The 18,008-nt window shown below is 44.9% G+C and overlaps 1 protein-coding gene across 1 annotated transcript in view; it reads right to left on the reverse strand.

The window, feature by feature from the left end:
* LOC141111849 (uncharacterized) overlaps nt 1–18,008 on the reverse strand; it is a 270,686-nt gene that overhangs the window by 23,695 nt on the left and 228,983 nt on the right. The window lies entirely within an intron of this gene.

Below are 18,008 nucleotides of genomic sequence, written 5' to 3' on the forward strand. Positions count from 1 at the left end.
GCGGTGGTCGGACCTGAAATTAAGAGAGCCCAAGCAGTACAGAAAGATCCGGAGAGTGCTGCAAAAAAGTAAGTAGTTGTGCTGTGTTCCTATTCTTTTAGTCTTTATTACGTTCGTGCTGCTCCATATGCTTTTCTTAAGTGTTGTACAGTTTAAAATGGCAACTTTAATGTTCATGGGCCCATTATTCGTTCATATCAAACATTTTTCTTTCGGCCTATAAAACACTATTGTTTAGGCCATATGCATTTGCCAACATTTTTTAGGGCCTACTTGTATGAAAAATATTTGGTTGTGTAGATGGGTTCGTTTTACTAGAATGAAATGCAAACTAGATTCTGTGTAAGGAGAGGACACTCAGCAGCTGTTTTCACATCTGGACGCTGGAGCACTAGTGTGGGACACAAGAACACCCTTTCTATTAGGGGGCCCACACAGGTGCTCCAGTGTATACTATAGAGGGTCTCCATCTGTGAAGCTCGTACAAAACAGGTAAAGTCTTGAAGCTTGACAACGGACAATAAAAATGCTACATCTTGGAACTCTGCCAAAATAGACAATTGTACCCCACTTCCAAGCAATGTTTCATCTTTATATTTCGGCCATCAAATATCTGTGTGCTAATTATACCATTTTTGTTTTACATAGGGGAGAAAAGACTCGGAGGACACCCCTCATCCGAGGAGACCACAGACCCCCCACCTCTGGAAGAAGGGGAAATACCCCTAACCCAAGCTGAGCAGGAGGAGGAGGAAGATGTGGTGGAAATTGACACCACAACAGGTGAGTGTCTGCGACCACAGACTCAGGTAAGAGATGGATGCCGGCAGATTTTTGATACCTGTTTTTGTTTGGTTTCTCTCTTTTTAGCTGATCGTGATGTTGTGGATCCAGATCCTTTCACATCAGAAAGTGCCCAGATCCTGATCGGGGAGATCATGGGGTGTAATTTAGAATTGGAAAACCTCAAGAAAAAAATCAATGATGTTATTCAAAAAAATAATACATCATTGATGTTTTGGGTCGAGTTTAAAACCCCTCCAAATCACTTTGTTTTTTTGTGTGCTACAATCTTAAAAATGTTTTAGCGATGTTTAGAAAAGCCAAATTTTGAGGATGCACACGGTGTGCCAACATGTGCTATCTGCCATCACGGGAGATCAATGGACGCGTTTTGGGGGTGAAACCCCTTCCTGAATAATAAAGTAGCTGTGAGGAAGGGGTTGCTCCCCCAAAACACGTCCCTTGATCCCCCGTGATGGCAACTAGCACATGTTGACATTCGTAAATTGGTGTGCATCTTCAAAATTTGGCTTTTCCAGGGGTGACTTCACCCCATCTGAACGCAATATCAAACACAGTTCCTAAATACTCATGTCTGCTATTGCCTTCAAGTTTTACCATATGTGAACTTTGTAAGTTTAAGATTTGTGTCTTTCTTGTTGGTTTTACACATGCCTGTTTTATCTTAAATGGACATTTCTATTTTTGATAATGCCACCCCAAAAATTGTTATACAACAAACATGTTGGTTTGTTTTAAAAACCTTTTCTAAATGCACATGTGATTGTGCAGTTATTAAAAAGATTGTTATCAAGAATGTGTGGATTATTGTCTCAACGCTACAACACTTTTGTGTTGATGTAATTGCTGCTTTCTGTGAAAATGGGGGTTATTTCCTAAGGGAAAATCCTCTTTGCACTACAAGTGCAGTTTCAGTGCAGTTTCAAGTGCACTTGTAGTGCAAAGTGTCTACGCCTTTAGTAAATAACACCCAACAGTGCTTTGTATAAGATTACACAATCATGCCATTTTCAGGACTCCCCACATTGCTGTCAGGGTCAGCTAAAACAAACACAAGCAGTAAATGTCACCAAAGATTATCTTTTTTTTTTTATTTGATAAAGGCTTCACAAATTTTGTGGAATATTGATGGCCCCCCTACCCGCAAAGAACTCAAGGTATCTTAACCGGACATCACGGGCACTTAGGGAGGGCAAGCCAGGACGGCCACTTTCAAGCGCCGTCAGGGTTGTTTCATGTAGAATTACGGCCTCAGGCCCAACTGAGCCAGCATAGTTGGCAGAATGTTGGCGTAAAAAGTTATGTAGAACACAGCACACCAGGATTATATGATTAAGTTTATACTCCGCCATATGGATGGGTGTCAGAAATAGGCGGAACCGGCTGGCCATGATTCCAAATGTGTTCTCCACCACTCTTCTGGCTCTGGCCAGCCGGTAATTAAAAACCCTCTGTTCAGGGGTGAGGGTCCTTATTAGGAATGGCCGCATAAGATGGTCCCCCAGCGCAAATGCTTCATCCGCAACGAAGACGAATGGGAGTCCTTCCACATTGTCTTCTGGAGGTGGCAAGTCCAAGCTGCCATTCTGGAGACGCCTGTAAAACTCCGTCTGGGCGATGACTCCCCCATCGGACATCCGGCCATTTTTCCCCACGTCCACATACAGGAAGTCGTAATTAGCCGACACCACCGCCAACATCACAATACTATTGAACCCCTTGTAATTATAATAGTATGACCCCGAGTTGGGTGGTGGGATGATGTGGACGTGTTTCCCATCAATTGCCCCTCCGCAGTTAGGAAAGACCCACCGCTGGGCAAAGTGGGAGGCCACAGTCTGCCATTCCTGTGGCGTGGAAGGAAACTGTTGAGGAAAACAAAAAAAACTTTTTTTTTTTTGCACATAAACATGGAAAGCAGATTAGGCACAAACATTCTTGGCCAACATCCAGATAACATTTATTAAGGGGAATTTTACAACACCAAAGTATAAGGTACACCTATCATATTCCCCCTCCCCCCTCTCATGGGCCATTTCTAACATTATAGGGGGTTGGGAATCTTGGACAGGTAACCCTCTCCACTTCATTGAGAGATGAATGCCTAAATAATGGGTATTACTTTGAACAGCCCCTCCTAAGTTACACTATTGGCAGCCCACTGGACAGGTAAGAAGTGTCATAATACAAAGATATAAATACACACTGTACACATTTGAGCGAATTTGGACATTCTGCTATTACCTATCAAGATAATAATAGGATACAAAAACTTTAAACAGTACCATTTGAAAGTATACAGGCAGGCCCTTGCACTACATGCTTTGGGGAATTCATTCATAAATCTGACCACAAAAGAGGTGGGTATAGTGTATATGGGTTTGGCAAAGTCAGCAGATAGATGATTGAGGATAGATAGAGAATTGGGATCAGCTGACTTAGCAGTTGGGGGGAGGGAGGGTTAATGAAAATGATTTGGGGGCACCACAAAAAAAAGTCTCTGGCACTCTGGCTGAATTTAAAGCACAAATCACATTTCTAAACATTTTAGGGGTTGTTTGGGGTAAAACACTACTATGGAGCTGATAAAATACATTGTTAAGTGACTACATGAGGTGAATATAGGGGCAGGAGAGCATGCTGGGGAGGTAAGTGAAGGCAAATATGTATGAAGGAGAAAAAATAATTACATAAAAATCCAGCATGCATGAGAACAAAGGGGACATTCACAGCATAGTACAATCATGGTAATTAGGGAATGAGGAAAGAAATACAATATATTAGCAAACATTCAATACAAGAAAATGTGATATTAAAGGATAAAAATCTTACCTTCATATACTCCTTCTGCAGGACCTGGATGATGGCAGAACAGGTCTCTGGGATAATGATCCCCAGAGCCTGGGGGGAGATGCCTGTCGAGAACTTCAAGTCCTGCAGGCTTCTCCCTATCGCCAAGTACCGCAGGGTAGCGACGAGCCTCTGCTCCGGAGTGATGGCTTGCCTCATGCAGGTATCCTGCCTGCTGATATAGGGGGTCAGCAAAGCCAGCAGACGGTGAAATACGGGGTCTGTCATCCAGAGAAAGTTCCTGAAATCATCAGGATTATTCTCACGGATCTCACGGAGCAAAGGCATGTGACAGAACTGGTCACGCTGAAGCAACCAATTCTTGGTCCATGAACTCCTCCCCACCCTGTTCATGGACTGGACTTGTGTCAAGGTCAGGACCCCAACACCAAGCCCCCGCACATCACGAACTCTATGAGGAGTACGTATACGAAACATGGCTAGAAAACGGTCGGCTGCTCAGAACGAAGTAACAGAACGCACTGAAGAACAACAAGGCCTGTGAAGAGCGACCTGAAAAACAGTAACGAACGAACAAGAACGAACAAGAATGACAAAGTCACGCGTAGCTTGCTGCACGCACTGAAGAACAGATACAAACCCACAAGCACAGACTGAACCGCAGAAAACGATCTGAAAGCCACGAGTCTGAAAAAGCGCGAATCGGCTCTCACCAAACTTTTACTAACACGAGATTAGCAAAAGGAGCCCAAAGGGTGCCACGCTTGGTTCTGAACTGGCCTTTTCTAGTCTCGTCGGACGTGGTTGACATCACCGCGTTGTTGGCGATCGGAAATTACGACAACTTTGTGCGACCGTGTGTACGCAAAACAAGTTTGAGCCAACATCCGTCAGAAAAAATCCTAGGATTTTGTTGTCGGAATGTCCGATCAATGTCCGATCGTGTGTACGGGGCATAGGTGTTGTATATATATATATATATATATATATATATATATATATATATATATATATATATATATATATATACATACATATATATACATACACACTGTATTCAGTTCAGCTAGACCCATTCCTGTTATTCTCTTCCTACTGACAGGCAGGCAGGTGTTTTTACAGTATTTACAGCTACCTGAAGAAAATTGCTGGTGTTCTTCTGATCCTATGAGTCCTATTATCTACAGTATTTACAATTAGTGTAGTGCGTCCTCTGCACAGTGTGCACCTAAAGCTACCTGAAGAAAATCGGTGGTGTTCTTCTGATCCTATTAGTACCGCAGGCAGCTGCAGTATTTACAGTTAGTTTAGTGCGTCCTCTGCACAGTGTGCACCTAAAACTACCTGAAGAAAATTGGTGGTGTTCTTCTGATCCTATTAGTACTACAGGTAGGCAGCTGCAGTATTTACAGTTAGTGTACTGCATCCTCTGCAAAGTGTGCACCTAAAGCTACCTGAAGACAATTGCTGTTGTTCTGCTCCTATTAATACCACAGGCAGACAGCTACAGTATTTACAGTTAGTGTACTGTTTCCTCTGCACAGTGTGCACCTAAAGCTACCGGAAGACAATTGCTGGTGTTCTCATACTAATAATACTACAGGCAGGCAGTTGATTCTGCTAGCTGCAGTATCAGTATATGTATACATCCCAGCTTTGTGCAGCTACAGCTCACTGCAGGCCATTAGTATGTCTGGAAGACCAACAAGGAGAGGCAGACAGTCACAAGCCAATAAAAGAGGGCAAGCAGGCCCTGTGTCTAGAGGCAACAGTCGTGGAGATGATGCATCCTCATCAGCACGTGGCCGTGGGACACGCTTGTCCTTTTTTTCGACAGCTGGCCGTGTTGAGCCGCAACATGCGGAAGACTTGGTAGAGTGGATGACCAAGCCTTCCTCATCCTCCTCATCCTCTCTCACCCAGGCTCAGGGTACTTTGGCAAAGCAGCTGCCAATGTGGCCTCTTACCTCGGCTCAATGGCATCAGTCACTCCTTCCCTAGCCCCACCTTGTCCTCCTGAGGAGTCCCCCGAACTGTTTGACCACAGTGTTGTGTACATGTTCCAGGAGGATGCCCAGAGTTTTGAGGGCTCCGATGATGGTACCCAGCTAGAGGAAGGCAGTAACATGAGCCCAGAGAGAGGGGGTGCCCAAGAAGGACAGCAATCTGGCAGTCATGTTCTCCCAGCTGCAGCATACTGCCAGCTTTGCTCCAGTGATGAGGAGGGAGGGGATGATGAGGTCTCTGACTCCACGTGGGTGCCTGATAGGAGAGAGGAGGAGGAGGCACATCTCAAATGAGACAGGATGCCCTCCAGGGGCCAGCTTAAGGGCAACACACCGACTGCATCACACCGCAGAGCTCCGCATGTGCAGGGCGCTGCTGTCTCTGCGTGTTATTCTAAAAGTTCTTTGGTGTGGGCCTTTTTTGAGACAAGTGCATCAGATCCCACTGCTATTTGCAACATATGTCTCAAGCGTATCTCACGTGGCCAAAACATCACCCGCCTGGGCACCACATGCCTGATCAGACATATGTCGACCTGCCATGCAGTTCGTTGGCAAGTGTACCTACAGACCCACACCAAAGAACAAAACGGACCTCTTCTTGCTCCTCATCAGCTGGGATCTCCAACCCCACTATACCTTCAGTCCTCTCTGAAACCTGCACTGAGAGGAATGAAGGTATAGAATTAGGTGTGTCACAGCCAAATACTTGCGGGCAATCTGCTATCGGTACACCAGCGTCAGATTGTAAAATTTCCCTGCTCCAGCTGCTGCACCGCCGAAAGAAGTTCGCTCCCAGCCATCCACATGCCCAGCGGTTGAATGCTAGCTTGGCTAATTTGCTAGCACTTCAACTGCTGCCTTTTCAGTTGGTAGACTCTGTCCCCTTCCATGAGTTTGTGGAATGTGCGGTTCCTCAGTGGCAGGTTCCCAAATGCCACTTTTTCTCACGGAAGGCGATTCCGGCCATGTGGAAGGCAATGTCTTGGCCTCGCTGGACAGAGCGGTCAGTGGTAAGGTGCATATTACCGCTGACTCATGGTGCAGCAGGCATGGACAGAGATGTTATCTATCTTTCACCGCACACTGGGTGACCCTTCTGGCAGCTGGGAAGGATGCAGGACAGGATGCAGTAGTGTTGGAGGTTGTTCCGCCACCACGCCTCCAAAATTCTACTAGTGGTAATTCTGCCACACCTCTCTCCTCCACCCCCTCCTCTTCTTCTTCCTCCATGGCCTCTTCCCGTGCTGATTTGTCCTCGGAACCAGCGGTGCTCCGTAGGTGTTCAAGGGGCTACGCAAGCACGTGGGCAAAAAGATGTAATGCGGTGCTTGAGCTGGTGTGCTTGGGGGACAGGTGCCACACTGGGGGCAGAGATTCTGTCAGCTCTGCAGGGGCAGGTTCAGAGGTGGTTGACTCCACGCCAGCTTAAGGCAGGTATGGTGGTTTGCGACAATGGCACCAACCTCCTCTCCACCCTCCAACAGGGACAACTGACCCATGTGCCCTGTTTGGCTCACGTCCTTAACTTGGTGGTGTAGTGGTTCTTGGGCAGGTACCCGGGCTTACAGGATGTCCTGAGGCAAGCCAGGAAAGTCTGTGTGCATTTCCGCAGGTCATATAATGCCAGTGCTTGGCTGGCTGACCTCCAAAAAGGAATTTAACCTGCCCAAGAACCGCCTAATCTGTGTCAGCATGGAGGTGGAGCCTGGCACTCAGCATCAGCAGCAGTCTTCAAGGGATCATTTACAGTCCGAAGAAACCCATGGACTTGTACGTGGCTGGGAGGAGGTGGCTGTGGATCATGTTGTCCTTGGTGACTCAGAGGGCCAGACGGCAAAACCTTATCTTGCCATCACAGAGGGAGCAGAGGATGAAACATCTTCGGGAGGCCTTGCAGAAAGGTTTGTGCAACGCGTTTCCAGAGCCTGGGAGGTTACAATTTTCTGGTCCTCCTGGACAACGTGTTTCTGAGGCTTTGGTCAGTCATAGAAGGAGCGGTGAAGAAGGTGGCCAGCTGACCGATGCGTTCAGACAATTTTTTAGTCCGCAGTCCCAAGGTCTGATCGGTTCCAGCAACCATCGCCAGCGCCTGATTCACATGGTGCAGGATTACCTAGGGGCAAGATCAGACTTGGACACCTTTCCCACCGAAAATCCTCTGGGTTACTGGGTCTTGAGGATGGATCACTGGCCAGAGCTTGCACAGTATGCAATTGAGCTACTGGCCTGTCCTGCATCAAGCGTTCTTTTGGAACGCACATTCAGTGCTGCTGGAGGCTTTGTAACCGATCACAGGGTGTGCCTGTCCACCGAATCGGTCGATCGGCTGACCTTCATAAAAATGAATCAGTCTTGGATCACCAGCTACCAAGCACCTGATGCTGATGTAAACGATTGATTTTTTTTTAATGTGAGATCCCTTCAAGACTGCCTATGCTGATGCTGAGTGACTATCCTGTTATGCTGAGTCACAATCCACTTCCTCCTGAATTTTCATGCTGATAGCTTGTAAGAAAATTTTTGGTTCTGGGCACCGCCACCAGTGGCCAAGGCCCAGTTTTTCTGCCCCTGTTTAACAGGGGCGTGTAATTACAATTTTTGATGCAATACTTTGCAGCAGGGCTCATTCCTGCGCGCCAACTATAGTATCTGTGAGGAGTTGCAGTGTTTTGGCACCAGTGCCTAAGGCCCAATTTTTCTGCCCTTGTTCAACAGGGACATGTAATTACAATTCTTGATCTAATATTTCACAGCAGGGCCCATTCCTGTGCCCACCAAGAGTAACTGTGAGGACTTACAGTGTTGTGGCAACACCAACACCTAAGGCCCCAATTTCTGAAGAGTATATAGGGCAGGCCCCTACTTTCAAACATCCAACTTACAAACGACTCCTACTTGCAAACGAAACGGAAGGAGACAACAGGAAGTGAGATGAAATCTACCCCTAGGAAGGGAAATTCTCTCCTGTAAGAGTTAATATGGGAAAAACGTTTCTCCTTTCCACTGATGCTTTATCACCAATCCTTGTTTCACTACAAACCCCAAATTTTCAAAAAACTTTTGTCATTGGGACAGAAAGTGAGGTGAAATCTTCTGAAGAGGTGCACAGACAGCAAAACAAATGTCACAGGGGTGATAACCCTTCCCTATGTTTTCCAAAAAGCTTAAAAATAGATTTTTTGGCTGGAGCTACACTTTATAAATGTACCAGTTCAAAATTACAAACAGATTCTACTTAACAACAAACCTACAGTCCCTGTCTTGTTTGCACCACCTGTATACTGCTGTTCAGAGTATATAGGGCCTAGGGGCCCCACGCCTTTCCTTTTTTTATTTGGGTGCGGGGTTCCCCTTAATATCCATACAAGACCCAAAGGGCCTGGTAATGGACTGGGGGGTACCCATGCCGTTTGTCTCACTGATTTTCATCCATATTGCCAGGACCCAACATTACATTAAAGCTGCAAGCAGTTTTAAATGACTTTTATTCCTTTAAAAATGACATTTTGTGCAGGAACTGTTCTAAACACGGGAAACACGCGCCACCTTACAGGCATACTATAGACACCCCCAGGTACGATATTTAAAGGAATATTTCACTTTTTTTCACTTTTAGCATCATCAAAACCACTGCTCCCGAAAAAACTGCCATTTTTAAAACTTTATTTGCATTGATCCATGTCCCCTGGGGCAGGACCCGGGTCCCCAAACACTTTTTAGTACAATAACTTGCACATTAGCCTTTAAAATTAGCACTTTTGATTTTGAACGTTCGAGTCCCATAGACGTCAATGGGGTTCTAAAGTTCGTTCAAGCTTTCGGTCCGTTTGCAGGTTCTGGTGCGAATCGAACCAGGGGGTGTTCGGCTCATCCCTATTGCTGATTATACACACTACTAAGTGTATTTGATTCCTTAATAGACTCCTGCAACTCTGGTAAGAGTCCATCTTACACTGGGTGGTGGAGCACGCTGGTGATTTTTGGATCACGCACATCTTCTGGTTTTTTTTTTGCACCATTATATGAACTTTACCTGCTATTTCTCTTTTTTTTGGACTTTATTGGCACATTGTGGTTATTGTTTATTCACCATACATGAACTTTTTTGTATTTTTAAGCGCTGCAATATTTTTTGCTTCAATGTATTCACATACATTTCTTAGTACAATACATTTTGTAAAGCAAAGATAAAAGAATACAGTACATGGTTACAGTCTGAGAGTTGTCAAAGCAGTAATATTTTCTAAACACCTCCCATGGCCAACCCATAGATATTATACACACAGATCAGCACAACGGCTTATACTCTACATATACATATACTGTGCATATACATATCTATGTTTCAAAGCGATGACACTGAAATCCAATTTACAGAGCAATGAACAGTCACATTGAGTACGGGTATTGTCACAGCTCTATGCATTCAGCTTTATCCGAAGAGGTGAGGGATTCTAAATTAAAGGGGTTGTAAAGGTAAAAGTTTTTTCACCTTAATGCATTCTATGCATTCTATGCATTAAAGGTGAAAAAACTTCCGACAATACTGCCGCCACCAGCCCCCCGTTTTACTTACCTGACCCCTCGAAAGTCCCGCGCTCGCTCCCGACATCCATTTCGCCGCTCAGCCTGGCCGCTGATTGGCTACAGTGGATGGATTGAAAGCAGCGCAGCCATTGGCTCGCGCTGCTGTCAATCACATCCAATGACATGACGCGCCGGGGGGCGGGGCCGAGTAATACAGTAGCCGCCGGCTGTATCACGGGAGCGCGCCCGCAAGAACTAACCACCATGCGAGGGAGCTCGCATTAAGGTGGTGAGTCCTTGCGGGGAGGAGCTAAAACAGCCGCCGAGGGACCCCAGAAGACCAGGGTTCGGGGCCACTCTGTGCAAAACGAGCTGCACAGTGAAGGTAAGTATAACATGTTTGTTATTTAAAAAAAACAAATTACCTTTACAACCCCTTTAAAGTGTAACAGAATGAACTCAATGCAGGCCAAAGATGGGGGGGGACCCACACAGCCCCTAGTAGGCGGGGGGATTAACACCAAAGAGGCCAAGCCCTTCTATGTAGAGTAATCATTTATAAAGGAAATTTCTAAAAATATTCAAAGTGAGGTGCAGCCACTTGGACCATCAAAAATAGAAGTCTCCAGTTTCTCAATGCAGCTCTGGCCTCCAGGCTTTGGGCCTCTGTATTTCTCTATGGATTTTCTGCTTAAACCCTGTGCACACATGCGCACTGATGCTCCCAGCTGCATTGGTGCCACAGTCATTCCCAAACCAAAAGGGTCTATGCAAAGCTTCATAATCAGTGGGTGCTGGTTGCCAACAAAATGGTGACCTAGGCAGTGGCGGCTGGTGCTCAATATTTTTGGGGGGGCGCAAACAAACTGAAAAATTCTGAAAAAATCCCCATCAATTTCAGCCTCAATGTACCATCAATCGCAGCCACTGTGCCATCAAACGCAACCACTGTGCCATCAATTGCCACCACTGTGCCATCAAACGCAACCACTGTGCCATCAATTGCCACCACTGTGCCATCAAATGCAGCCACTGTACTATCAAACACAGCCACTGTGCCCATCATTTTCTGCCACTGTGCCATCAAACACAGCCACTGTGCCCATCAATTGCCACCACTGTGCCATCAAATGCAGCCACTATACCATCAAACACAGCCACTGTGCCCATCAATTGCCACCACTGTGTCGAAAAGCGCAGCCACTGTGCCATATCAAATGCTTGCACTGTGCCATCAAATGCTGCCATTGTGCCCATCAAATGCTCTCACTGTGCCCCATCAAACACAGCCACTGTGCCATATCAAATGCTGCCAGTGTGCCCCCTGCCTGCTGGACCGCTGGCCCGCCATCTGCACTTACCCTGTTTCGGTGGGACAGCTCCTCGATGTTTTCTCCCATCCTCTCTTCCCATCCTCTGTTATGATTGGACGCCTAGGCGTCCAATCACAGTGCCCGTCATTTCAGCCAATCAAGTGACGGGTAACAGATCCGGGCACCTGATTGACGGAGAGGTGGTTTAGTGTTATGAAAGCGAATATTCATTCACCTTTCTAACACAGCTGCGTGACCTGCAAGCTCCAGCATGGGGCTCGCAGGTCACCTTTTTTGATGCCTAATAGAGCCTATGGCTCTAATCAGGTGCTTAAAAAAAACGGGCACCCGATTAGGGAGTGGCAGCGGCAGCCATAGATAGATTCATGCAATGCATGAAATCTATCTATTGGTGTTAGAGGGTTGGCTGGAGAGAGGGGATGGCGCCTGTGTGCTCTTATGGATGCACTACCACTGGACCTAGGGTTGGAGGCTTTATTGCACCCTAAACTCTGCAAAGTCTCTGGGCTCCGGGACTCAGCCAAGGATTTGCCAAGCCCTGAGAAAACTTACAAGCTTGTGTACTTGTTCAAAAATGTTATTGAGCAAAACAGAACGGTGTACAAAATTACAATTCGGTACACTCCATTGTCACAAGCATAAACATATTTTACAGGTTTCATGAGATGTACATTTGGTGGTACAACAAAATAGATGACATCATAGAGCACAATATAACAAGAGTAGCATTCATGGGTTCCCCGTCATACAGGGAAGGTGAAGTACACAAAGCTCCGATACCCTACTCAGAGTCACTGATTACTAAGCTTGCAGCAAAAAAATATATAACGTAGGATGTTCAGAGTCTCTCCCGGGTCAGACAGCGCCCTATGCCACAGCAGCCTGAGGTGATCTATTTGTTCCAGAAATAGAGATTAGGGTTCCAGCAGTGATTGGTCAAAATTATATGTCAAATATTTATCAAATCATGGCTGCCAGACTTTTACCTGCTTTGATACATCGTCCAACAGTGTGGCCTCAGCTTTGTTGTGTATCATAAATTGGGTTGTCCTGTATTTCGTCTTAATGGGTTATAATGAGGGGTTTTTTCCAAGCTTTGACAATGGTCTGCTTGGTTCCAATACAGCGAGTTTGTTGTCCCGCTGTATTGGAGGTCTCTATTGGAGGGGCACAGGCACTGTCTGATATTTATTCTGTTATTTTCATCTCTATTTGTGGGGTGCCTGTGAATTGCTTTGAATTTTTGTTGGGTTTTTTTGTAATTAAAAGGTGCTTGAAAGGGTTGTAGAATGCACAGTACCACTTTCTTAACAGTTAGTATGGGGATGGGTTCAGTAGAGCTGATTCAGGTTTTTTAATGGAGGTACACTGCCCTACTGGCACTGTCCACTGCTCTACTGAAGCCGTCCACTGCTCTATTGACACCGTCCACTGCCTTACTGACACCGTCCACTGCTCTACTGACACCGTCCACTGCTCTACTGACACCATCCTCTGCTCTACTGACACCGTCCACTGCTCTATTGACACCGTCCACTGCCCTACTGACACCGTCCACTGCTCTACTGACACCGTCCACTGCTCTACTGACACCATCCTCTGCTCTACTGACACCATCCTCTGCTCTACTGACACCGTCCTCTGCTCTACTGACACCGTCCACTGCTCTACTGACACCGTCCTCTGCTCTACTGACACCATCCACTGCTCTACTGACACCATCCACTGCCCTACTGACACCATCCACTGCCCTACTGACACCGTCCACTGCTCTACTGACACCATCCACTGCCCCACTGACACCGTCCACTGCCCTACTGACACCGTCCACTGCTCTAATGACACCGTCCACTGCCCTACTGACACCGTCCACTGCTTTACTGACACCATCTACTGCTTTACTGACACCGTCCACTGATCTACAGGCTGACAGTGTCCACTTTTAAGGTAGGCTAGTTTCATATTTTAACTGACATTTCTTTTATTAATCAAATCATATTTTATGGGTACACAAATGCTTTTGTTTTATTTAAACATCACCCTTTATGTCCCCCCCCCACTGTTAATGCAATTTGGCTACAGCCACTGTTCACCGTAGCACACCTAATTACTACTCTCTTTGGGTAACCCAAAAGGTGTCCCAGGTATTTTACAATCCTACAGCGTGTACTACAAAAAAATTGCTGTGCGCCGTCAAAGTGTTCGCGTTTGGCTTGAAGAAAAAGTGGCAACCCTACTCCATGCTTGCTAGAGCACTGAGCTGTGGAGGGGTGGGGAGCGGATCGCTCAAACGCTGAGACTGCCATCAGTCCAGGCACCTGTTGGATCCAGACTTCCGAAGTCAGAATGACGCGGTGCCTGGACAAATTCCAGTGATGGGTCACAGGAGTGCAAAACAAATTCCACTCCTGTGACCCTTAGGAGAAGCCCAGCCAAACAAGCTCAGGCTGGACTTCTTCTTTAAGCCACCTCAATCTTCAGCACATTTTAGCCACGCCTATTTTTGTCATGGTTCGCTCAGCTTGTCTTTTCCTTCTCTAGGTGTCCCTCATTCTCAAGTTCCAAAGTTGGGAGGTATGGTTACTGAAATGTAAAAGGACTCATTCTGCACTGAAGTTGCTCACTTACAGCTGTGTTTAGCACAAGATCACTTCTCTTACACCCGGGTGGACTTTGTTTGGACTTTTATTTTTATTTTTAATTTATTTTCTGTGTATGAAATTTTGGATCATGCAATATGGTCATTTATTTTGTTGATTTTTGCACTCTATATAAAATTTGTATTATATGAATTTTCTGCACTATATTTGCACTTTATCATATTAGTTTTTGCACAGTAATTTGCACATTGAATATTTGTATATGTATACGGCAGTGGATATCTGATATGATAAGATATTGAAGATAATTATGTGATTTTTCACACAATATTTGTTTGACATAGCGCACTTTTACTATTTTCATAGGCAAAGTCACTGACTGGAGCTCAAGAATTACTTTTTAATGATAAAAGTGGAAATTTTATGAGACAATTATATTGTTGCTGTATTTTGTGTATTTTGTGACACATCAGAAATGTATTCCTGCTCTCATACAAAGGTAATGACAGGTCCACTTTAATCTGAAGAGAGTGATTATGCGGATATTATTACAACTTATGCCCCGTACACACGATCAGAAATTGTGCCAGCAAAAGTCGGAGTTTTTGTTCAGAAATTCCGACCGTGTGTATGCTCCACCATACTTTTGCTGGTGGAATTCCAGCCAGCAAAAGATTGAGAGCAGGTCCTCTATTTTTCGGTCAGAAAAAATTCCTATCCAAAAATGCGATCGTCTGTATGCAATTTGGACATGCAAAAAACTATGCATGCTCGGAAACAATTTGGAAGCATTGAACTTTATTTTCTCAGCTCGTCGTAGTGTTGTACATCACTGCGTTCTTGACGGTCGAAAGTTCAGAGAACATTTGTGTGACCGTATGTATGCAAGGCAAGCTTGAGCAGAATTCCGCCGGAAAAAACATCCAAGTTTTTTCTGACGGAAATTCTGATTGTGTATACAGGGCATAACTGGAGTCCCTGGACATTGTGAAATACTCTGGCATATCAATATTGGATGCTTTTTATGAAGTATTGTTATAATAGACCCAATCTCAGTTCATAGTCTTGATCTCTATACTATATGTTCACAGACTGAGATTTCATCTACATTTTTTGCTTTTGAATTATATTTTACAAAGTTCAAGTTAAAGAGATAATATTGGAAGCTGATGGCAACAATTTTGTTTATTCAGTTGCATGATATAAATACAGAGCATCCAGAAAGTATTCACAGCGCTTCACTCCTTCCACATTTTATGTTACAGTCATATTCCAAAATTGATTAATTATTTAAAATTCTACTAGCAATACCCCATAATGACAACGTGAAAGAAGTTTGATTGAAATCTTAGCAAATTTATTAAAAATAAAAAACAAAAAAAATCCCATGTACATAAGTATCACAGGCTCCTCCCATGTACATACGTATCACAGGCTCCTCCCATGTACATAATTATCACAGTCTCCTCCCATGTACATAAGTATCACAGGCTTCTCCGATGTACAAAAGTATCACAGGCTCCTCCCATGTACATAAGTATCACAGGCTCCTCCCATGTACATAAATATTACAGCTCCTCACATGTACATAATTATCACAGGTTCCTCCCATGTACATAAGTATCACAGACTCTTCCCATGTACATAAGTATCACAGACTCCTCCCATGTACATAAGTATCACAGCCTTTGCTCAATACTTTGGTGAAGCTCCTTTGGCACCAATTACAGCCTCAAGTCTTTTTGAGTATGATGCTACAAGCTTGACACACCTATTTTTGGGCAGTTTCTCCCATTCTTCTTTGCAGGACCTCTCAAGCTCCATCAAGTTGGATGGGGAGTGTCGGTGCACAGCCATTTTCAGATCTCTCCAGGGATGTTCAATTGGGTTCAAGTCTGGGCTCTGGCTGGGCCACTTAAGGACATTAACAGAGTTGTCCCGTAGCCACTCCTTTGTTATCTTGGCTGTGTGCTTAGGGTCGTTGTCCTGTTGGAAGATGAACCTTTACCCCAGCCTGAGGTCCAGAGCGCTCTGGAGCAGGTTTTCATCAAGGACGTCTCTGTACATTTCTACATTAATCTTTCCCTCGATCCTGACTAGTCTCCCAGTTCCTGCCACTGAAAAAACATCCTCACAGCATGATGCTGCCACCTCCATGCTTCACTGTAGGGATGGTATTGGCCAGGTGATGAGCGGTGCCTGGTGTCCTCCAGACATGACGCTTGCCAATCAGGCCAAAGAGTTCAATCTTTGTTTCATCAGACCAGAGCATTTTGTTTCTCATGGTCTGAGAGTCCTTCAGGTGCCTTTTGGCAAACTCCAGACGGGCTGTCATGTGCCTTTTACTGAGGAGTGGCTTCTAACTGGGCACTTTACCATACAGGCCTGATTGGTGGAGTGCTGCAGAGATGGTTGTTCTTCTGGAAGGTTCTCCTTTCTCCACAGAGAAACACTGGAGCGCTGTCAGAGTGACCATTGGGTTCTTGGTCACCTCCCTGACTAAGGCCCTTCTCCCCCAATCTCTCAGTTTGGCCAGGCATCCCACTCTAGGAAGTATCCTGGTGGTTCCAAACTTTTTCTATTTACAGATGATGGAGACTACTGTTCTCATTGGGACCTTCAATGCTGTAGAAATGTTTCTGCACCCTTCCCCAGATCTGTGCCTCCATACAATCCTGTCTCGGAGGTCTACAGACAATTCCTTGGACTTCACAGCTTGGTTTGTGCTCTGACATGCACTGTTAACTATGGGACTTTATATAGACAGGAGTGTGCCTTTCCAAATCATGTCCAATCAACTGAATTTACCACAGGTGGACTCCAATCAAGTTGTAGAAACATAACAAGGATGATCAGTGGAAACAGAATACACCTGAGCTCAATTCTGAGTGTCATGGCAAAGGCTGTGATACTTATGTACATGGGAGTAGCCTGTGATACTTATGTACATGGGAGGAGCCTGTGATACTTATGTACATGGGAGGAGCCGGTGATACTTATGTACATGGGAGGAGCCTGTTATACTTCTGTACATGGGAGGAGTCTGTGATACTTGTGTACATGGAAGGAGCCTGTGATACTTATGTACATGGGAGGAGTCTGTGATACTCATGTACATGGAAGGAGCCTGTGATACTTATGCACATGGGAGGAGCCTGTGATACTTATGCACATGGGAGAAGTCTGTGATACTTATGTACATGGGAGGAGTCTGTGATATTTATGTACATGGGAGGAGTCTGTGATATTTATGTACATGGGAGGAGTCTGTGATATTTATGTACATGGGATTTTTTCCTTTTTTATTCTTAATAAATTTGTAAAGATTTCTAACAAACTTCTTTCACGTTGTCATTATGGGGGATTGTTTGTAGAATTTTGAGGAAAATAATGAATTTAATCCATTTTGGAATAAGGTTGTAACATAACAAAATGTTTAAAAAGTGAAGCACTGTGAATACTTTCCGGATGCACTGTACAGTGTATACCTTGTGTTAATGAAGAAGACATGGCCCAGTAGTTTGGCATAATTGTGAAGAAAATGATAAACAATCACATTGAATATTGATGGATTTCCTTTGGATAATAAGTGTGACAGATCTAGCCAGGACAGAGGCTTTTGGAGAGGACTGAATGCAAGCCTCTTGCCTTCTGATTATGGGCCCTGGATTTTCAGGGACCAATACTCTTTGCGAGGTGAATGAGAAATTCAGTCTGATCTGTACTAATCAGACTCAATCTTGTATATATTTATATATTGTATATTGTCTCATTTTGTTGTGGACTCTTTGCTGTGATCGGTTAGGGTGTGGCTGTATTCCAATGTTCTATTGTGTCTGTCTGCTCTGGATATTATGGAATGTGTAAGTGTCTTGCTGCGAGGATGGAGGGAGGGGGGATTCCTCCAACAACTCTTCCTGCTG

The sequence above is a fragment of the Aquarana catesbeiana genome, linkage group LG11, assembly GCF_042186555.1.
Source record: "Aquarana catesbeiana isolate 2022-GZ linkage group LG11, ASM4218655v1, whole genome shotgun sequence".
In the NCBI taxonomy this organism is placed as follows: Eukaryota; Metazoa; Chordata; class Amphibia; order Anura; family Ranidae; genus Aquarana; species Aquarana catesbeiana.